We start from the raw sequence: 20,460 nt of genomic DNA on the forward strand, positions 1-20,460 counted from the left end.
AACATTAACGTATACATGTATTTTTGATATCTTACAAATCTTGAATTATAGCATACTTATTGTTCCACACCTTGCTTTTAGAAAATCAACCATACCCTGAAAACATTCTTGCTTCTTAATGGGTCATCTCAACTTTTTTTTTTTTCAGACGGAGTCTCGCTCTGTCGCCCAGGCTGGAGTGCAGTGGCATGATCTCGGCTCACTGCAAGCTCCGCCCCCCGGGTTCACACCATTCTCCTGCCTCAGCCTCCCGAGTAGCTGGGACTACAGGCGCCCGCCACCTCGCCCGACTAGTTTTTTTGTATTTTTTAGTAGAGACAGGGTTTTACCATGTTAGCCAGGATGGTCTCGATTTCCTGACCTCATGATCCGCCTGCTTCGGCCTCCCAAAGTGCTGGGATTACAGGCTTGAGCCACCACGCCCGGCCCGTCTCAATTTTTAATGACCATAGAAATTTCCACATTACGTACCTTCATTTATTTAACCATTTCTCACTGATGGACATTCATACTATTTTGGGTTTTTTTGGGATATGATAAACAACATCACAATGAAGATTCTTATACATTCCTTTACTTAACAAATATTCTAATAAGCACCACTGTGTGCCAAACATGGTTCTATGCTTGGGGATATTAGGAAAATAAGACAGGTAACGTTTGTGTGGAAAGTATATTCTTCTAAGGGAGTCAGATAACAGACTAGAAAACATCAAAAGCAAATAAATTGTTTTTAGCTAGTTATTAAGAAAATAAAATTGAATAATTTGATAGATGGTGATAGGAGGGACTACTTTACAAATGGTCATCTGGAAGGCCTCTACTTCGAGGTGGTGATATTTGATCTGAGACCTGAATGAAGAGAAGGGGTCAGTTACGCAAAGTCCTAAGGAGAATGGATAGCACGAGCTTGGTGTGTTGAGGGACAGAAATACACACAGCATGGCAAGTATAGCAAGTGGTGTGAAATGGGGTTGGAAAAGGTGGCATGGGCCAGATCACTAGGACCAAGGAGTTTGAATTTTATTCTCTGTGCAGTATATCAGGTTGTATTTTTATCACTGGATAATCATAGAGTAAAACTAGCTTGATCTGATCCATGTAGAATGGAATATGCGCAAAAAAATGCTTTGTATCTGGTTAGCTGCAGCATGGAAAGCCATAATTTCTCTGTAGGCTGTGTGGCACCCTGGAAAGAGAATGGGTGTCAGAGCAAGAGAGATCTGCTTTCAAATTCCAGCTCCATTGGTATACACCCCAAATAATTGAAAGCAGAGTCTCATATTTGTACACCATGTTCATAGCAGCACTGTTGACAAAATGGAACCCCCAAATGGAAGCAGTCCAAGTGTTCATTGACAGAAGAATGATAAACAAATGTGGCATATAGGGTGGGCATGGTAGCTTATGCCCATAATCCCAGCCGAGGCCAAGGCAGGTGAATTGCTTGAGCTCAGGAGCTTGAGACCAGCCTGGGCAACATGGTGAAACCTTGTCTCTACAAAAAACACAAAAATTAGCATAAACACACAAAAATTAGGGTGTGGTAATGCATACCTATAGTCCCAGCTACCTGGGAGGCTAGATGAGAGGATCACTTGAGCCAGGAGGTTGAGGCTGCAGTGAGCCAAGATGGTGCCATTCATGTATACATATGTAACAAACCTGCATGTTGTGCACAGGTACCCTAGAACATAAAATATAGTTAAAAAAAAAAGAAAGTAGGTTAGAATAGAAAAAATAAAATAAAATTTGTCATATATCTGTGATATTTAATATTATCAAATCATATTTAAATTTGTATAGTATTTAATAAATAATTTGGAAAAAAAAAAAAGATGGTGCCATTGCACTCCATCCTGGGTGACAGACTAAGACCCTGTCTAAAAAAAAGAAAATGGTATATGCACAAAATGGAATATTTTTAAGCCTTAAAACAAGGGAAATTCTGACCTGCTACAACATGGACATGTTAAGTGAAATATGCCAGTCAGTAAAAGACAAATACTGTATGATTTCACTTATATGAGGTACCTAGAAAAGTCAAATTCATAGAGACCAAAAGTAGAATGGTGGTTAGAAGGGGCTGTGGGGAGGGAGGAATGAGTAGTTGTTTAATGAGTGTAGACTTTCAGTTTTGCCCGATAAGAAGAGTTCTGGAGATTGGTTGCACAATAATGTGAATGTACTTAGCATTACTTAAATGTGTGCTTAAAGTGGTTAGTGGTTAAGATGGTACATTTTGTGTTATGGGTTTATGTTATCCCCAGCTAATTTTTGTACTTTTTGTAGAGACCGGGTTTTACCATGTTGCCTAGGCTGGTCTCGAACTCCTGGACTCAAGCCTCCAAAAATGCTGGGATAACAGGTGTGAGCCACTGCACCAGGCCCTGTTACTCATTTTTAATTTAAAAACTCCATCTCCATCACTTACTGGTGGTGTGACTTGGTCAATTAGTCCTTCTATGCATAAGTTTTCTCATTTATAAAAGGAAGACAACAGTATCTCATAGCTGTTGTGAAAACAGACTTCAATGCTATCTGGTTCCAGTCTTCCTTTGCATAATTTGGAATCTCAGGCTCCCCAGGCACACAGCTTAAAGAACCTTTCAATGAATCCCAATTGAGTTGTCCTTGTACCTCGTACATAGTAGATGCTCAGTGAACATTTGTTGACTTGCTGGCTGACTGAATCCACTTATGTAGACATGATCTAAAAGGAAGCATGTGTAGGGAGCTATGTGCCTGGTACAGAGTAGGCATTCCATCAGTATTTATGGAACAGGTGAATGTGTACATACCTGCCCACAAACTGTGGCAAAACAACTTGTTTGCTCCAAAATGCACACATTTTTTCCCCTCATGTTGTACCGTAATGGTTGCTTTAGAAAACAAACTGAAATCCCTACTGACTGAGTCTCATGTTAGTACTGTTGCTAGAAAAACACACACACACACACACACACACAACAGATTTCCACAAATATTGTAGTTTAAACAAGGCAAAGTTATTCTCTTACAGTTCTGTGGGTCTGACGTGGTCTCGCTGGGCTAAAATCAAAGTGTCAGCAGGAGTATGTGCCTTACTGAAGGCTCTAGGGGAGGATCTCTTTCTTGTGCATTCAGGTCTCTGGCAAAATTCAGTTCCTCTGGTTGTAGGACTGAGATGATGTTTCCTTGCTGGCTATCACTGAGGGACATTCCCAGCTTCTAGAAGCCACCCGAATTCTTTGACTCATGCTCAATTCTTCCATCTTCAAAGTCAGAAGCTCTTATTTCCTGTCACCTCTCTGACTCATTTTTTAGAAAAGTGACCCCGTTTTTAAGGATTCATGTGATTGGATTAGGCTGTCCTGGGTAATACGGGATAATCTCAAGGTACTTAACCTTAATCTCATTTGCACAGTCTCCTTTGCTATGTCGTAACATATTCAAAGATTCTGGGGATTAGGTTGTGGATATATTTGGAGGGGTTATTATTCTACCTATTGCAGCATCCATTATCACTTTAGAATGGAATGGTTTCTCAGAACAGACAGTTGTCTGTCTTCCAGCAAAGAGCTCCAGAGAACTAGGCCAATGAAAGGGAAATTGGGATGAAGGCAAGAGAGGTGAGGCACTGGCAGTAAATGTGCTGGCAGGCCTGCGAGGGGTGCTACAGAAAGAGGTTCCTGATTTCATGGAATCCAGGTTATTAAAAGAAGAAATACTCACAAATGCCAGAAAAGTTAAATTTCATGTGTCTTACAATTTCCCTTCAGATCAGTTCTGCCAAAGATAAAGCGATCTTCATCTGCTGTGAAAAACAGTAATTCCTTTCTCCATGATTTTCATGATTTGGTTGATGGGTTAATGGTTCATCGCTGCAAGTATAATTGAAGGACATTGTCTTTGCTGGTTTGGTGAAGCTTCCAGATGTTATCAGAGGGGGTGTTCCTTTAAGCTCACCCAGCATTCTCTCACTTATAGCTGGGTATTAGCTATACAAGAGCTATTTGGCCTCTGAGAGCAAAAGTTCAGCCACTAAGGAAGGACCTGGTGGTGTCCAATGTAGGCCTTTAGATCACCTCTGGAGCTTCTCTCCAGGGCCTAAGAAGTGACCCTGCCAGGACGCCATCTGTTTCAACTCTATTTTTTTTTCTTCTTTCTGCCTTGGCAATCTTCTTTTTCTCTTTTTCTTCCTTTTTCTCTTCTCTCCTTTCTAGTGTTCTGATGTTTTAGGATCAAATCAATGAAAAAGAATAGAAACCGTTTCAACTCGGAAAATAATCCAAAGATGGAAAAAGGTGTGTACCAAGTTCACTGCTCTAATCATTTCTGTTCTGATGAAAGGAGTTTACAGCAAAGAAATAACTTTTCAGGGTTTCTGAGGCTTTGGAAAAACAAGGCATCGAGAAGCCTGGGGGCTGTGGGGGGTGTGGCGGGCAGCCTACTGCTTGTTGAGGTAATGCAAACTAAGGAGAAAGAGGCGTTGGCTTCCTCTGAGGCCAGGGCGTTTCAGGCTGCAGGTAAACTATGGATGTGGTTCCACAGATGTTGCCACAAGGGGAAGCCAAAATCTCACAGCTAACAGAGGTCACAGCTTTTGGAAACAGTGGTTGCGACACAGGGGAAACTCCCCCTCGCAGCCCTACCTCAAGCACATCCTTGCTTCTCTCAGTCACACCAGTTACACCAACAAGGGCAGTACTGGGGAGGACATTTGGAAAATAGTCAAGAGAGGATGAAACCGCTGGCGTGATGTCACCAACAAGAGGCTACAACCTGGGAAAATCTAACAGGAAAAATGTAGTTGAGCCAGGAAAAGCCACCAGACCCTTTCTCTTGGCTTGAGGCAACATTTATATTTGAATAATAATCAAATTAACAATGTAATGTGACTGTTCAGCAACAATGATGTGCTAATCATGATTTTACATGGGTTATCTTTAGTCATTAAATTCTCTACATCCTAGAGATGCAAAAATTGAGAACGAGAGAGGTTATGAGAGCTTTGAAAGGCCACAGAGCATGTGTTGTGGCTGAGATTCAAGCCCAGCTTTACTGATGTTAAAGCTTGTCTTCTCTTTCCCTACCTTGCTTCCTTTTTTTTTTTCAATTTTCTTTCTTGCTTCATGTGCTTTCTTTTTTTTTAAGAAATAAAATGTTACCCCCTCATCGATAATCCCTTTGTGTCTCCACTGCCTGCCACGCCCCACCCGCCTGCCATCCTTGCCAGCAGCAGCCTCTCAGTTGAGGTTAGAGTTTCCCTCCCACCCTTCATCGTGCATGTTCATGGCTATAAACAATAAGTATGCACGTTTTAGAAATTTATGTATATGAGAAAGAGCTTAAAGTATTAATTTACAGAGAAAAAAATGCAAATGGCTATTAACCATCAGAAAACATTCACCACCTCATTCATTAAAAAAAGAGTACTAAAAATTCAAACCACATCGAAGCTGGGTGCAGTGGTGCATTCCTGTAGCCCTAGCTACTTAGGAGGCTGAGGTGGGAGGATGACTTGAGCCCAGGAGTTAGAGGCCAGCCTGGGCAACATAGTGAGACTCCGTTTCTACAACAACAACAACAAAATTTTAAAAATAATCACTAAAAAACCCCCTTCACATTGAGATAACATTTCAAAAATCTGTCAAATCGGTCCATACCCAAGATTTGATAACAGTGTATAGAAGAGGCTGAGGGAAAAGAGGCACTTAAACTTTGATTGTGGGTAAGTAAACTGGTATAATCTCTGTAGAGGGCAATTTGACAATATATATGAGAAATGCAAATACACAAGTCTAGGTGTGGTGGCTTATGCCTATAGTCCTAGCACTTTTGGGAGGCTGAGGTGGGAGGATTGATTGAATCCAGGAGTTTGAGCCTGCAATGACCTATGATTGATCCACCGCACTCTAGCCTTGGCAACAGAGTGAGAACCTGCCTCTAAAAAAAAAAAAAAAAAAAAAAAAAGCAAATGCACAAAATTATAAAAGAAATCCCATTTCTTATGATTTATCTATAGATAAGTATATGTTTATACATGTTCAAAAGTGCATGTGTTCAAGGTTATTCATTGCAGTATTGCTTGTAATAAAAAGACCAGAAACAGTCCACATATTCATTAACAGGGAGTGATTAAGTAAGTATGGTGCATCCTTGTAATGGAATCGTATGAAGGCACTATCTGTACTAATATGGAAAGTTTTCAAATACATATCAAGTGGAAAGAAAAGCAAGGTGCAGAAGAATATGAATAGCATGCTATCTTTTGTGCTAATGAAGGGGAAAATAAGCCTATGTATTAATTTTTGTTTGCATGTGCACAAAGAAACTGAAAGTTTACATGCAAAACCTAATAGCAGTTTTGCATGTGGGATGTGGAAAGAGGGGTGGGATGAGGTATGGGAGAAGACTTTTAAATATATTTCTTAATTTTTTTTGAGATAGCCAATGTGGATGGACTATGTTACCTATTCCAAAAATTAAATTAAAAAGTTAAAGTGGTTTTATGCAATACAAGTCATTCTGTAATTAACCTTTTGCAATCAGGTTTATCTTTTTTTTTTTTTTTTTTTGAGACAGAGTCTTGCTCTGTCACCCAGGCTAGGGGGCAGTGGCACCATCTCAGCTCACTGCAAGCTCTGCCTCCCAGGTTCACACCATTCTCCTGCCTCAGCCTCCCAAGTAGCTGGGACTACAGGCACCCGCCACCACGCCCCGCTAAATTTTTGTATTTTTGTAGAGACGGGGTTTCACCGTGTTAGCCAGGATGATCTCCATCTCCTGATCTCATGATTCACCTGCCTCACCCTCCCAAAGGTTTATCTTTTTGAATTTCTATCCATGTGGTTGTGCCCTTGATTTTTCCATTAATTATGCTGCCTTGAACTGTAGAATTTTACAGCTGGAAAAGCTCTTGGAGAACACCCAGTTTCCAGCTTTCATATTACAGGAAAGAAAAATGAAGGTGCATCAGTGGCGAGTAATTACTGAGAGTAGCTTTGCAAGTCAATGGCAGAATTGGGGTTTGGCCTCAGATCTGACTCTGATTCAGAGGCTGGGAGTGCCTTTCTCCACCCCACCCCCAACCAGTGCCAAAGCCATCTGCCGAGTCTTAAGAAGAGATTGGTATCTTTACATGTTATCCTTTCCTAGGCACATTTGCATTCAAAAACAAAACAAAGATAACAACAGACAACAAAACCCAGCGGTCACTGTTTTATGCAGTAGTGATTGTTCAGACCTCAGAAGTCAGGGAGATGCTTTGGGATGAGGAATAGGGAGTGGGATGGTAATAGTGCTTGGGCCGGTAGTCAGGGACACGGAAAACCTTCTAATATCTCCATTCCCCTACAAAATACATAAATCATTTAAAGGAAAAGAAAAAGGCAAATAAAAAACAAAACAACGAGGTTATCACTAGCTCATCCATATAAAGATTGTTTCTGTTTTCAGCTCAGGAAGAACTAATTTGAATTTTATATTAGTGATGCCATTGCTGTGAATATTATCAATGTAACTAGATCTTATTAGACTTTTTGTTGCCATAGTGATAGTACAGGCACTAATAAGTCACAGTGTATGAGACCTCTGCCGGCAGAGTCATCTGGTATATCCCTCCACCTACATGCAGAACTCCTCTAAGCCGTTCTAACAGGTAAAGACCTTTCAGGATTTATGTTAATAAATGCCAGCGTTTCTGGAGTTCTTATAGTCAAGCACTGTGCCAGAGTGGCAAGAATACAAAGACTCAGAAGAAATGCACTTCCGAGATGGCCAAGTTCCTAGGCAGATAAAAAGGGGTCCCCGGAGAATCTCCGACTGGCTTGCGCACTGGGAAAACGGGGTGGAGCCAGGGGAAGTTCACACCGTTTGCAGGAGGGAGGAACCTGGCCTATTCAGTTTCTGTGTGGTGGCCTCGTGTTCAGTCTGTGAGATGGGAGCCCACTGGCAGGATCCCTTCTTGCTTTGTTGAGAGTTTCTTTTTTTTTTTTTTTTTCCTTTTTGCCCAATAAATTCCTCTTTAAGCACCCTTCAGTGTGTCTGTGCGCCTCATCCTTCCTGGTTGTGTGACAAGAACCTGGTGTTAGTTGAACTAAGAAGCAAAATTCTGCAACACTTCCATCATAGATTAAATAGCATACATGGGTGTTTTCTAAAATTTTATACAAAAATATTTCATTTACTTATTTATTATTATGATTATTATTTTTGAGACAGAAGTCTCCCTCTTGTACGCCAGGCTGGAGTGCAATGACGTGATCTCAGCTCACTGCAACCTCTGCCTCCCAGGTTCAAGCGATTCTCCTGCCTCAGCCTCCCCAGTAGCTGGGATTACAGGCGCCCGCCAACACAACCGGCTAACTTTTGTATTTTTAGTAGAGATGGGGTTTCACCATGTTGGCCAGGCTGGTCTGAAACTCCTGACCTTAGGTGATCCATGCCTGCCTTGGCCTCCCAAAGTTCTGGGATTACAGGTATGCGCCACCGCGCCTGGCTAACAAAAATATTTTTTTTTTTTTGAGACGGAGTCTCGCTCTGTTGCCCAGGCTGGAGTGCAGTGGCCAGATCTCAGCTCACTGCAAGCTCCACCCCCGGGTTCACGCCATTCTCCTGCCTCAGGCTCCCGAGTAGCTGGGACTACAGGTGCCCGGCACCTCACCCGGCTAGTTTTTTGTATTTTTTAGTAGAGACGGGGTTTCACCGTGTTAGCCAGGATGGTCTCGATCTCCTGACCTCGTGATCCGCCCGTCTCGGCCTCCCAAAGTGCTGGGATTACAGGCTTGAGCCACCGCGCCCAGCCAACAAAAATATTTTTAACAGTAAAGGAATAGAAACAATGTGTAGAGACCTCCCCATGCTTGAAATTTTGGTCACATTTGGAATTTTAACTCATAATTTCATTCAAAATATTGGATTCTACTCCATAATATAAATGTGTTTGCTTTAATGTCTATTAAATGTCTTACATGTATAGTCTGTTAACTATTTTTTTCTTCCTAGTCTTCTAGTAAAATTGATGCTCCAAGAAGATACACAACGTTGACCATGTGGATTCAGATATCTCCTGCTTGGATCTCAGCCTGGATCTTGTTTGAGAAGCATAGATTAGCTACAGGTTGGTAAACTTTTTTGTAAGGGCCAGATAGTAAATATTTAAACACTATATGAGCCACACTGTTCCCGGACAGAACGAGGTCCTGCTGCCTGTTCTTGCACTCCAATAACGAGATGCTGACAGACTGGGAAAGAAGGGAGTTTATTTCTGCAACTGGTTACAGGGAGAAGGTCAGAGTAACTCACCAGACCAACTCAAAATTAGAGGTTTTTCTCCAGTGTTTATGTTACTGGAAGGAGGTCCCAATCCAGACCCCAAGAGAGGGTTCTTGGATTTCATAGAAGAAGGAATTTGAGGCGAATCCAAAGGGCAAAGTAAAAGCAAGTTTATTAAGAAAGTAAAGGAATAAAGAATGGCTACTCCATAAGTAGAGCAGCCCCGAGGGTGGCTGGTTGCCCATTTTTATAGTTATTTCTTGATGACTTGCTAAACAAGGGATGGATTATTCATGCCTCCCCATTTTAGACCATGTAGGGTAATGTCCTGATGTTGCCATGGTGTTTGTAAACTGTCCTGGTGCTGGTGGGAGTGTAGCAGTGAGGACGACCAGAGGTCACTCACATTGCCATCTGGGTTTTGGTGGGTTTGGGCTGGCTTCTTTACTGCAGCCTGTTTTATCGGCAAGGTCTTGATGACCTATATCTTCTGCGGATCTCCTATCTTATCCTGTGACTAAGAATGCCTTAACCTCCTGGGAGTGCAGCACAGCAGGCCTTCGACTCATTTTATCTAGTCCCTATTCAAGATGGAGGTGCTCTGGCTTAAATGCCTCTGATATGCCTACATGTGGGGCCTGGGGTCTGGAAAATTACTTCAGAGGCTTGGAACAATTACTTAATCTAAAGTAGGTCATGGCACAAGGTGTGCAAGAACACCTCCATTATTTTAATTAAACTCTAAGGTCTGAGAAAGCCCAGGTGGAGTCTTAATGGACTTGTTTTTACATTCTAACCTTTGTACTAAGGCGCCAGTTTCTCCAGTTCTTTAATGTTTTACGTATCTGTTCATCAGAATGACAATAAGGTATTGGTGAAGGCTAACTGCTCTGGTGGCTAATGGAGACCTGGCCTGACACAACACTGTTTCTGTTACATGCCCTCAACCCAGCCATTATAGCAAAAAAAAGCCCAGAGATAATATGTAAATGAATTGGCATGGGTGTGTTCCCGTAAACTTTGCTTATAAAAACAAACAGATTTGGCCAACGGCCTGCATTTGGCCTGTAGGCTGTAGTTTACCAATCCCTGGATTAGAAAATGCCCCAAGAATTTATAAAAGGGAAGTTTTTGGCCAGGTACGGTGGCTCATGCCTGTAATCCCAGCACTTTGGGAGGCTGAGGTGGGAAGATCATGAGGTCAGCAGATGGAGACCATCCTGGCCAACATGGTGAAACCCTGTTTCTACTAAAAATATAAAAGTTAGCTAGGTGTGGGGGCGCACGCCAGTAATCCCAGCTACTTGGGAGGCTGAGGCAGGAGAATGGCTTGAACACGGGAGGCAGAGATTGCAGTGAGCCGAGATCACACCACTGCACTCCAGCCTGGTGACAGAGCGAGACTCCATCTAAAACTAATAATAATTTTTAAAAGGCAAGTTTTTTTCAGCTGGAAAAAATAAGTGTGGAAGTGGAAATTCTATTGGTTATTGAAGGCTGCATAGTATTTCAAACAGCAGAGAGGAAATGTCGGCATTATTGGTAGAGAACCAGTATAAGCAAAGGCAGATGTCTTGAGGCTTATTTGTAGATGGGACTGGGGGACAGGGAGGACAGTAAATAGATCAGTTTGACTGAAGGAAGGAACTCATGTCAAAGAGAAACATTCTAAATCATCAGGACTAGAAAAGACTTTGCTGATTATTTGCTTTTCATTGTACAGATGGGGAAACTAATGTGGGCGATTTCAGATCTGGAAAGAGAATAGAGTGGCATGCTTTGAATCCTGTCTTAGTTCATTTTGTGCTGCTATTACAGCATGCCTGAGATGGGTATTTATAATGAACAGAAATGTGTTGGCTCTTTTCTGGAGGTCGGGAAGTCCCTGTTTGAGGGGCAACATCTGGCAACGGCCTTTTTGCTGCATCATCCCAAGGTGGAAGGGCAAAGAGAGGGAGGGAGAGAAAGAAAAGTGGACCAAACTTACCCTTTTATGGCAAACACATTCCTGTGATAATGGCATTAATCTGTTCATGAAAGGTGGATCCCTCATGGCCCAATCATCTCTCATTAGGCCCCGCCTCCCAATACTGTTACATTGGAGATTAAGTTTCCAACAAATAAATTTTGGAGGGCATATTTAGACCATGGCATTCTGTACCTGGCCCCCAAAACTCATGTCCTTTTCACATGCAAACTACATTCATTCCATTCCAATAGCCCCAACATCTTAACTGTTTCAGCACCAATTTAAAAGTTTAAAGTTTAGAGTCTCATTTAAATTTGATATGGGTGAGACTCAAGGCATAATTTATCCTGAGTTAAAACCGCACCAACTGTCAGCCTGTGAAATCAAACAGATTATCTACTTCCAAAATATATTAGTTGAACAGGTATAAGATAGACATCCCCTTTCCAAATGGAAGAAATAGGAAAGAAGAATGGAGAAACAAGTCCCAGGCAAGTTCAAAACCCAATAAGGTGAATAATACTGAATCCTAAGGCTTAAGAATAGTATTTTTGGACGCAGTGTCCTACCTTTGGGTATAGTAGGATGGGGGTTGGTCCCTCAATGCCTTGGGCAGCCCTGCCCATATGGCTTTATGGGTGGTTAGGGAGAGCTAGGCCTGTGCAGCAGCTCTCAGGAGTTGAAATCTCATGCCTGCAGCTCCTCCAGGCTGTTACCTCGTGGTGGTGACTCTACAGTTCTGGGGTCTTGGGAATGGCCTTACCCTCATGGCTCCACAAGGACTAGTAGGGACTTTCTACAGCAGCTCTGATCCCATTGCCCCAGTGGGGGCTGTCTGCAGTGACTCTGCCCATGAGAAAAGTTCTGCCTGGGCCTCCAGGCTATCTGAGACATCTTTTGAAATCTAGGTAGAAGAAGCCATGTTCCCACAACTTTTGCATTCTGTGTACCTGCAGACTTAACACCACATGGATACTGCTAAGATTTGCGACTTGGGATGCTGTGCCAGAATTCAGAGAGCGGAGACTTGACCTGGCCTGGAGCCAAGGCCCCGTGGATGCCCTAGGCCTCTCTTTTGATGTATTTTCTTTTCCCCGACCTTGTCATTCTGAGCCTGCAATAGGAAGGTCTGCATCAGTAATCTCTCATGTGCTGTTGGGGTCCTTCTCCCCTTATCCTGATAAATAACCTCCAGCTTTATTCTATCCATGCTAATCTCCTTATCAAATAGTCCCTTGGCCACACCCTTGGTTTCCTAAGACATTTTTTTCTCTTAAAAAAAAAAAAAGCTTCTTTTATTCTCTACTATATAGCCAGTCTGAGAGTCCTCCAAATCTCTATTTCTCTTTTAATTTTAAATTCTGTCTTTAAATGATTTCTTTTTCTTGCATTTTACTTTATGCAGTTAAGAGAAGCCATGCTGCTCCTTCAGTATTTTGCTTAGATATTTCTTCCACCAGATACCCTAGTTCATTGCTCTTAAATTCTGCCTTCCGTAAAGCTCTTGAGCACGCACATAATTCAGCCAAGTTCTTTGCCACTTCACAACAAGGATGGCCATGACTTCAGTTTTCAATAAAGTATTCTTCAATTTCCATCTGAGGCCCAATCAGTATGACCTTTACTGCTCATATATTTATGAACATTCTGATTATGATCACTTAAGTAAAGTTTCAGACTTCCTCTACAGCTCTCCTCTTCTTTTGAGGCCTTACCAGCATCATCCTCAAGGTCCATTTATAGTAATTTTGGCATTTTGTAGCCTGCTCCTCCAAAGTCTTTCAGCTTCTGTTCAATTGCATAATTCTGAAGCTGCTTCCACATTTTCAGGTGTTTGTTACAGTAACAGTTCCACCTCTTATTGCCAATTTTCTTTCTTAGTTTGTTTTGTGCTGCTGTAACAGAATACCACAGACTGGGTAATTTATAATAAACATAAATCAGTCAGCTCATGGTTCTGGAGGCTGGAAAGTCCAAGATCGAGGGGCTGCACGTAGTGAGGGTCTTGCTGCATTTTCCTATGGCGGAAGAGCAGAGAGAGAGAGCAAGAGAGACAGAGAGAGAGAGAGAAAAGGGGACCAAAGGTACCCTTTTATAAAGAACCCACTCCTGCAATAAACGCATTAATTCATTCATGAGAGTATTGCTCTCATGGTCTACTCACTTCTCATTAAGCTCCACCTCCTAACACTGTTGAGCTGGGTATTAAATTTCCAGCGCATGCTTTTTCAGGGACACATTCAAACTATAGCAAATACTAAGTTAAAGAAGTTTCAGCTCTGTTGGGCAGCCTCATAATATTTCAACACTTCATCATTTGAATGCTTATTAATTAACCAACTTCCTGTATGCCATGTGATCAGATGTCACAAGAGGAGTTCCTTTGGGATGAAGTTAGTTCTTTGTGCACCATTGTGACGTAGCACTGTAGTGATGGTGACAAAACACATCTGGAGTAGGCAACTAGACAAGTGCCAAGTATTAGAAGCCTTAGCATCTCAATCTGCCACCAACTTGCTCTGCAAGCCCAGACCAAACCCTGAACTTCCCTCTGGCTTTCTCTTTGGTTAAACAAGAAACATTTATTTTCATCTCTCCATCAGAACCAGTGGCCTGCTCCTCTCTCCCTTCTCTGCTTTTGTTCTCCACCAACACTGAAGTCATAAAAGACTAGAGGGAGCTGGAGTGTGAGGTCCAGAAACTTGTATGACCCAGGTATTCATTTATTGATTTTTTTTCTCAATTAATTAGTGAGCATTTGCCATGTAACAAGTGCTGAGGATAAAGTGAGCAAGGCAAGCAGGCTTCTGCCCTCACAAAGCTCATATTCTAGTCCTGCATATGTGTGTTGGTGGGGGAAATGTAAACAATATACAAGTAAACAAATGAAAGAATTTCAGATGGAAATAAGTGCTACGAACAAAGTAGAACAAATTATTGTGATAGTGACTAGAGGGGTGTCTGTGGCTATTCTAGTGAAGGAAAACCTCTTTGAGGAGAGACCTGGAGAAGAGCCAAAGAAGAAGCACTCCAGCTAGAGAACCCTGAGTATGCTGTGCTGGGGATACAGAGAGAAGACCTGTTGACTTGACTGTGGGTTAGTAGTCAAGGGGAAATGCATGGTAGACAAAGAGAAAGAGGTAGACAACATGAAGAAATTGATGAGTTTTAATCTGGTCAATGGAGTGACTTAGTATAGTTTCTATTTTTAAAAGAGCATTCAAGCTGTTACCTGTAGAATGGTTTGAAAGGGATAAGAGTAGAACAGGTAAGATGATAGGCAAAATTGTCAGGCACAGTGGCTTGTGAATATAATCTCAGCTACTTGGGAGGTCGAGGCAGGAGGATCACTTTTTGCCAGGAGTTCAAGACGAGCCTGAGCAACACAGCAAGACTCTGTCTCTAAAAAAACACACACAAAAATAGCCAAATGTGGTGGCACGTGCCTTTCATCCCAGCTACTCAGGAAACTGAGGTGGGAGGATCACTTGAACCTAGAAGTTCAAGGCTTCATTGAGGTATGATCACACCACTGCACCCCTGCCTGGGTGACAGAGTGGAGACTGAGAGAAGTGGCTGGATTCGGGATCTGTTCTGGAAGCAGAAGAAACAGGACCTGTTGAGGGACTGGATGTGATGTCCTTGGTAGTGATGGTAAAATGAAAGCAGAAATCAAGGATGGCTTCTTAAGCTGGAGCTGGAACAACCAGGTTGACGGTGGTGCCTTTTTTTTTTTTTTTTTTTTTTGAGCGGAATGTTGAGAGATGAACAGTTTGAGTGGGAGGTGTGGTAAGTTGGTAGGTCTTTCGTGGGTGTGCTAAATTGGAGATGCCTCTGAGACTCCAGGTAAGGATATGCAGTCAGCATGTGGAAGTACTTTTCTTTGGTGTCTCCAGTCTTAAAGAATTAGCATTCTCTCTAACACTCATATAATAATCCCAGCCTTGATTTGTTTGACCACGTGTTTTATAATATCCCCCCGACCCCCGGAATTTCTGGGACTCCTTGGAGATATATTGATTCCATGGGATCCATCCTAGTTTCTACATTTCACATCTCCCAGCCATCCTGCCCCCACCTCTGCTCAACCCCTTGCCACTACCTGTCTCCCTCTGCCCACCTACTTGGCCCCACGTGGTCATCTTTAAGGGACTGACACATGTTGTCATATCAGTCTTCCCAGAGATTAAGCCATTTGCATTCCTGTTAGCAGAGCAGGATGTGTCCATTTGGCCACATTTTAACCAATTTCAGGCACCATTATTAGCCAGTTAGATAGACGGTAACACATTTCCATTTGCATTGCAAAGATATGCTCGTAAACAGCGGAGTATTCTATGTCTGTAAATAGAAACACACAGAATCAATTCAAATGCCCAGAAACCACATGCAATTATTTGGGAATTTCAGGGTGCAGATAATAACAACCATTAACATTTGTTGAGATCTCGTTATGTGCCGGGCACTGTGCTAAAGCATTCTGCAGATGTAGTACCTATTATTACAGCATTCTGATAGGGTGGATGTTACGATCAGCCTTCATTTTCCAGATGTGGAAACTGAGGCAAAGGAAAATTAAGTCATTTGTGCAAGGCGCAGAGCTGGAATTCAGATCCCAGGTCTGTCAAATCCAATCCCAGCCAGCCTTCCTTCTGTTGCTCCAAGGAGGAGTCCTACCCAGAACTGTTCCTGGCCCTGTGTGACAGCATTGATAAGACTCCTGGAAATTTGGGTTACTTCCTAGCCTCCACTTTCTACCTTCCCGTTTTCTCCTAATTTTCTCAATCTTTGTTGGGGTTTTCTCCTTGACACCTGGCCAATATAACCCTGCAGGATCTTCACTCAACAAAACATCGCAGTCAGGAGTGGGGCGGGTAATGAAAGCCTCCCACAGGTTTACAGGGTGGGGAGGGGACTCCCTGGCAGGTAGACTGCCATCTCCTCCACCTCGCTTTGAGGTAAACTTTGTTCTTTCCTGGTAATAATAATAAGATAAAGTATATTGAGGGCCTGCTGTTTGTGCATGCGCTGTTTTAAGTACTACTAATCCCTACAACTCCCCAATGGGGTACTCACCATGATAGAAATTTTACGTGCATATTGTAAAAAATGTGAATAACAGAGTATCTAAAGACTGCCACTGCTAACATGGTGGTGTATTCCCTTCCAGTATTTTTGCCTAACATAAGCATTTTTAATATTTTTCTAGAGTGCCATGTCGTACATCCAATAAAGTTAAACTCTGCAAGCAAGAGAGAGAAGAGGAAGGAAAGGAGAGAATCTAAAGTGTGTGATTCTGTTTACCATTCCACAGAGTAAGTGGCTGCCTGGGAGTGAGTGTGAGAAGGGAGTGGGAGGAATCTTCTGTTCTTCCCTTGGACCTCAGTTCCAGGGAACTGTTCAGTGTGTAAACATCTTACCATGGACATTCTGGGTTTCAATTTAAAAATATGCATTTTTGGTTTGACATAATCTGTCACTGAAACCAGCTGCTTCAGCTGACGGTCAAACTAAGAGTCAAGGATTAACTGAACAGTTAGGGACACAGTGGCCATGGCGAAACTTACTGAGAAATGGCCATCTCCCATGTAGCATTCTGCTAAGGGATTTCAAGGGCATTTTGACTTTTGACTTTTTTACCTGGTGTGCTGACTTGGCGAGCTAACCCCTGGGCAAGATGCCACTCAAGAAGCTACTCTGTTGTTTATAATTAAGACAACAGTTGAGGTGGCCCTGTACTTTGAGGTTTAAACAATAGTGACTTAAGCTCTTTCTCCTGTTTTCTGTGGGAAGTCCAGCTTGCTCACTGAGAGCCCCGCTGTCTCTGGGGCTGACAGTCCTGTGATTTGTTCTGGCTCCAGATGTCCACCTCCGAGGAGCTCTGAATTCATGGTCTCACATGAAGGGACGGCACCCTGCTCTCCCTATGCAAGTCACTGAGCTTCATGTCAAACTTGGCCTCTGTGTTTTGTTCCCACCAGGCCCTTCTCCCAAGAAAGGTACACGTGGCAAACTTTACTCAGTGTGGGGACTCAGGAGGGATTTTTTAAAAATCATAAAAATGCCAAGTTTAAAATTAGATCATATTAGTGTTGCTTTCCTTAGAAGGAAGAAAAAAAGTTTAAAAATTAAAAGAAGAGATAAAATTAGATCTTATATATCTCTCTCCTAAAAAGTCCCTTAACAGCCTTGCTGTAGGGAATGTTGTTCTCACCGACCACTTTTCTTGGAAGATTCCAGCCTTCTACCTTGTTTGCCTTCTCTGTCCATAAAACATTCAAATTCTCTCATTTATCCTAGAAGGCAATTTAGATCTACAGCCCTTACACAGTCCTAGACCTCTTTTCTGTATCTACTATTAAGTACCACTCACACCAAGGGTCACCCACTCTGAGTTTCAATCATTATTAATGAAGAAGAGAAAGTGGAGGCTTAGAAATTCCCATATTTTCTTCATGTCTCTCCACCAGTCTGCAAGTGAAATAGAGTCTGATAGAGATTTATTTTCTCATTGATATTAACTATGCTTCTCCTCTTAGAAGACAGAGGCATCTGCAGTCAGTGTCAAATATTTCCCACCCCACCATATATATATGAAATACATGGATTATGTTCTGTGGACAATTTGGTATCTTGTTTGTTTCAGTTACTATTGCTGCATAACAAATCATTCCAAACTTACAGGTTAATCAACAACAATTTATTGTGTCCACAGATTCTGCAGATCAGGGATTTGAGAGGATCATGGTATAATCACTTGTTTCTGTTCCATGATGTCTGGGGCCTCAAATGGGGAGATACAGAGGTTGGGGATGGCTTCGTGGATGAGGGCTAGAATTATTAAGAGGATTATCGCTTACATGCCTGGCAGTTGATGTAAGTCATCAGCTGAAATGTCAGCTGGGGACATCCACTGAAACACCTACTCATGGCCTGTCCACATGGTGCCTTGGGCCTCATCACAGCATGGTGCCTGGGTCCCAAGAGTGAGCATCTCAAGAGAGCAAGATGAAAGTGTATGGCATTTTAATGAGTCAGCCTTGAAAGTCACATAATGTTAGTTCTGCACTATTCTTGGTCGAGGCAGACACTAAGATCTGCCCAGCTTCAAGGGGAGGTGACAAAGACCCCATCATTTGATAGGAGAATTGTCAAGGTCACATTGTAATGAGAGCCTGTGATATGGGTGATGGTGTTTCTGCCATGTTGGAAAATGCAACCTGCTACACTGGTCTTTTCATTTAACGTATCATACCATTAAAATAATCCATCAACTCTGTGAATACATCCGTAGAACTTATTCATTTACTAATTCTTTAGTATAGGACCTTTCTCATCACTTCTCCATAAGAGAGAAGAAGGAGGTATGGGTATTTTCCTTCCCTAAAACCAAGAGAGAGAGGCACAAAGAGAATTATTTGACAAGTGGGATTCCTATTACTCCAGTGTCGACTCCACTAATTTGGGGTCTGTTATCTTTCCTTTGATGGCTTTTGAGTCTTGTACCAGCAGGAGCACCTGATGCTGCTTAGGACATGGATATAGGGGTCTGTGACTTCTCAAGTGTGTCAAGGACACATACCTTTCCCCTGGGTCAAGGGAACACCTTGGAAAGTGGGACTTGAGCTGTTCTGCCATTATTCCCCAAGTGGGTTGCCCACTGGATGAGATGCCTCTGGCAGAAGGAAAGTGTTGGGAAGACTGTGGTTGGGGAGGAAAAGGAAAGGAAGCAGCTGGAGCTCTAGCCAGGCCATCCATTTAGGTGAATATGCAGGGGATGGCCCTACAACATTCTCCAAAGAACCCAATGAATGAGCCCCATGAAGGAGCCACACGGCAGGAGTCAAAGCCCAGTCTGCATTATCCAGGAACCAGTAACCACTGAAATAAAAAGGATCAGCTCCTCATCATAAGCAGCTAAATGAGGAGACATCTCTGCCCTTCCCTCTTTCCATCCTGCCCTAACATCAGAGGGCATGTGCATAGGAGATGGCATGGTGAGAAGAGACCATACTCTTTCCCCCACAACCTTTAAGCAGCTTAGAAACTCAAGTCTAGGTTTGTTTATGTGTTTAGGCGTCACGAGGAAAAGAGAGTCATTATTTGAAAACAAGTTTCAAGTTTCTAAATGCATGGAACTGAGTCCTACAGAAACAAAAATGTCACCGAATAACCCTAAATAACTGGAAATAAATGGAATTGCACTAAGATGATGTCAAGCACCATTAAAGAGGATTTGAGAACACACAGTTTGTGGCAATTTTGTGTTTGAAACAGTGGTAAGCTGAGACTCCTTGATAAACTAGGTACAATTGTAGTTATTGGGTATCAGCCTTTAAAAGACTTAATTCTTAGCCAAAATGCCCTTCCAGAAAGGCTGTGCTCTTCCCAGCTCCTTGAGGATGCCCACTTCACAGGATGACATTTATTCAGGCCTGGAGAGGTGCAATCTCATTATGTGGGTCATTAAAGGAAACGCATTAAAGGCAACAAAGGGAGTGTCGCCAAAAGACTTTGTAGCAAGTTACGTGGAAGTGAGCAAGAGAACAGGACTGCCTCACTTACCTCTTGGGGGTGGCGAAGGATTATGTTTAGGTGGGGTGTATGAGTGTCTGGCTTTTTTTACCCACATTGACGGCCAAATTCTTTTCCCCTTCTGATTCCCTTTGAGAATCCACTTCCACTACCTGCTTCTTGCTGCAAACTGGGAGTGTAAAAAAGTGTAAAATCATACAGTCTAGGGTGTCACCCGAATTGCCCTCACATACAGCATAGCTGTGTGTGTAGAGCAGAAAGAGGTAGGGAGGGAAAGTCATGCTGAGCTCAGACTGAGAGAGAAGAGGGAATCAGAAAGATGGGCCATTTGAAAGCAAAACTGCCTTGAATTCTCTAAGAGGCTCTGTCTTGCAAACAAGAAGAGGAAGATAGGGTGAGAGGGGATGTTAGTTTTTAGCAACTGTTTTAAAACTGACAACAGAGGAAGAGAGACCAGAACCACAAAGTTAACATCTGCAACTTAGGCATCTTTTGATTTTTTTTAAAAAGTCCCCAATCTTAGGAGGGGCTGTCCTTGGGTGAAGGGTTCTGTTTTGAACTGGAGGGAGATCTGGGTGAAGCATGGATGAAGTATATATTCCCTTCCTCAAATCACTCTCCATCTGCATCACCTGATGTTGGAAATCCCCAGGGTTAGCTTTTTAAAATTTTTGGCTACATTATGAAGTTCATTTAAT

The 20,460-nt window shown here is 42.5% G+C and overlaps 1 long non-coding RNA gene across 1 annotated transcript; it reads left to right on the plus strand.

Moving 5' to 3' along the window:
• The first annotated feature begins 8,962 nt into the window (after positions 1-8,962).
• LOC141407096 (uncharacterized) lies at positions 8,963-19,472 on the plus strand. Its single transcript, XR_012414317.1, has 2 exons — positions 8,963-9,103; positions 16,437-19,472. It is a non-coding gene; the product is annotated as an uncharacterized lncRNA (long non-coding RNA).
• The last annotated feature ends 988 nt before the right edge of the window (positions 19,473-20,460 follow it).

The sequence above is a fragment of the Macaca fascicularis genome, chromosome 6, assembly GCF_037993035.2.
Source record: "Macaca fascicularis isolate 582-1 chromosome 6, T2T-MFA8v1.1".
Taxonomy (NCBI): Eukaryota; Metazoa; Chordata; class Mammalia; order Primates; family Cercopithecidae; genus Macaca; species Macaca fascicularis.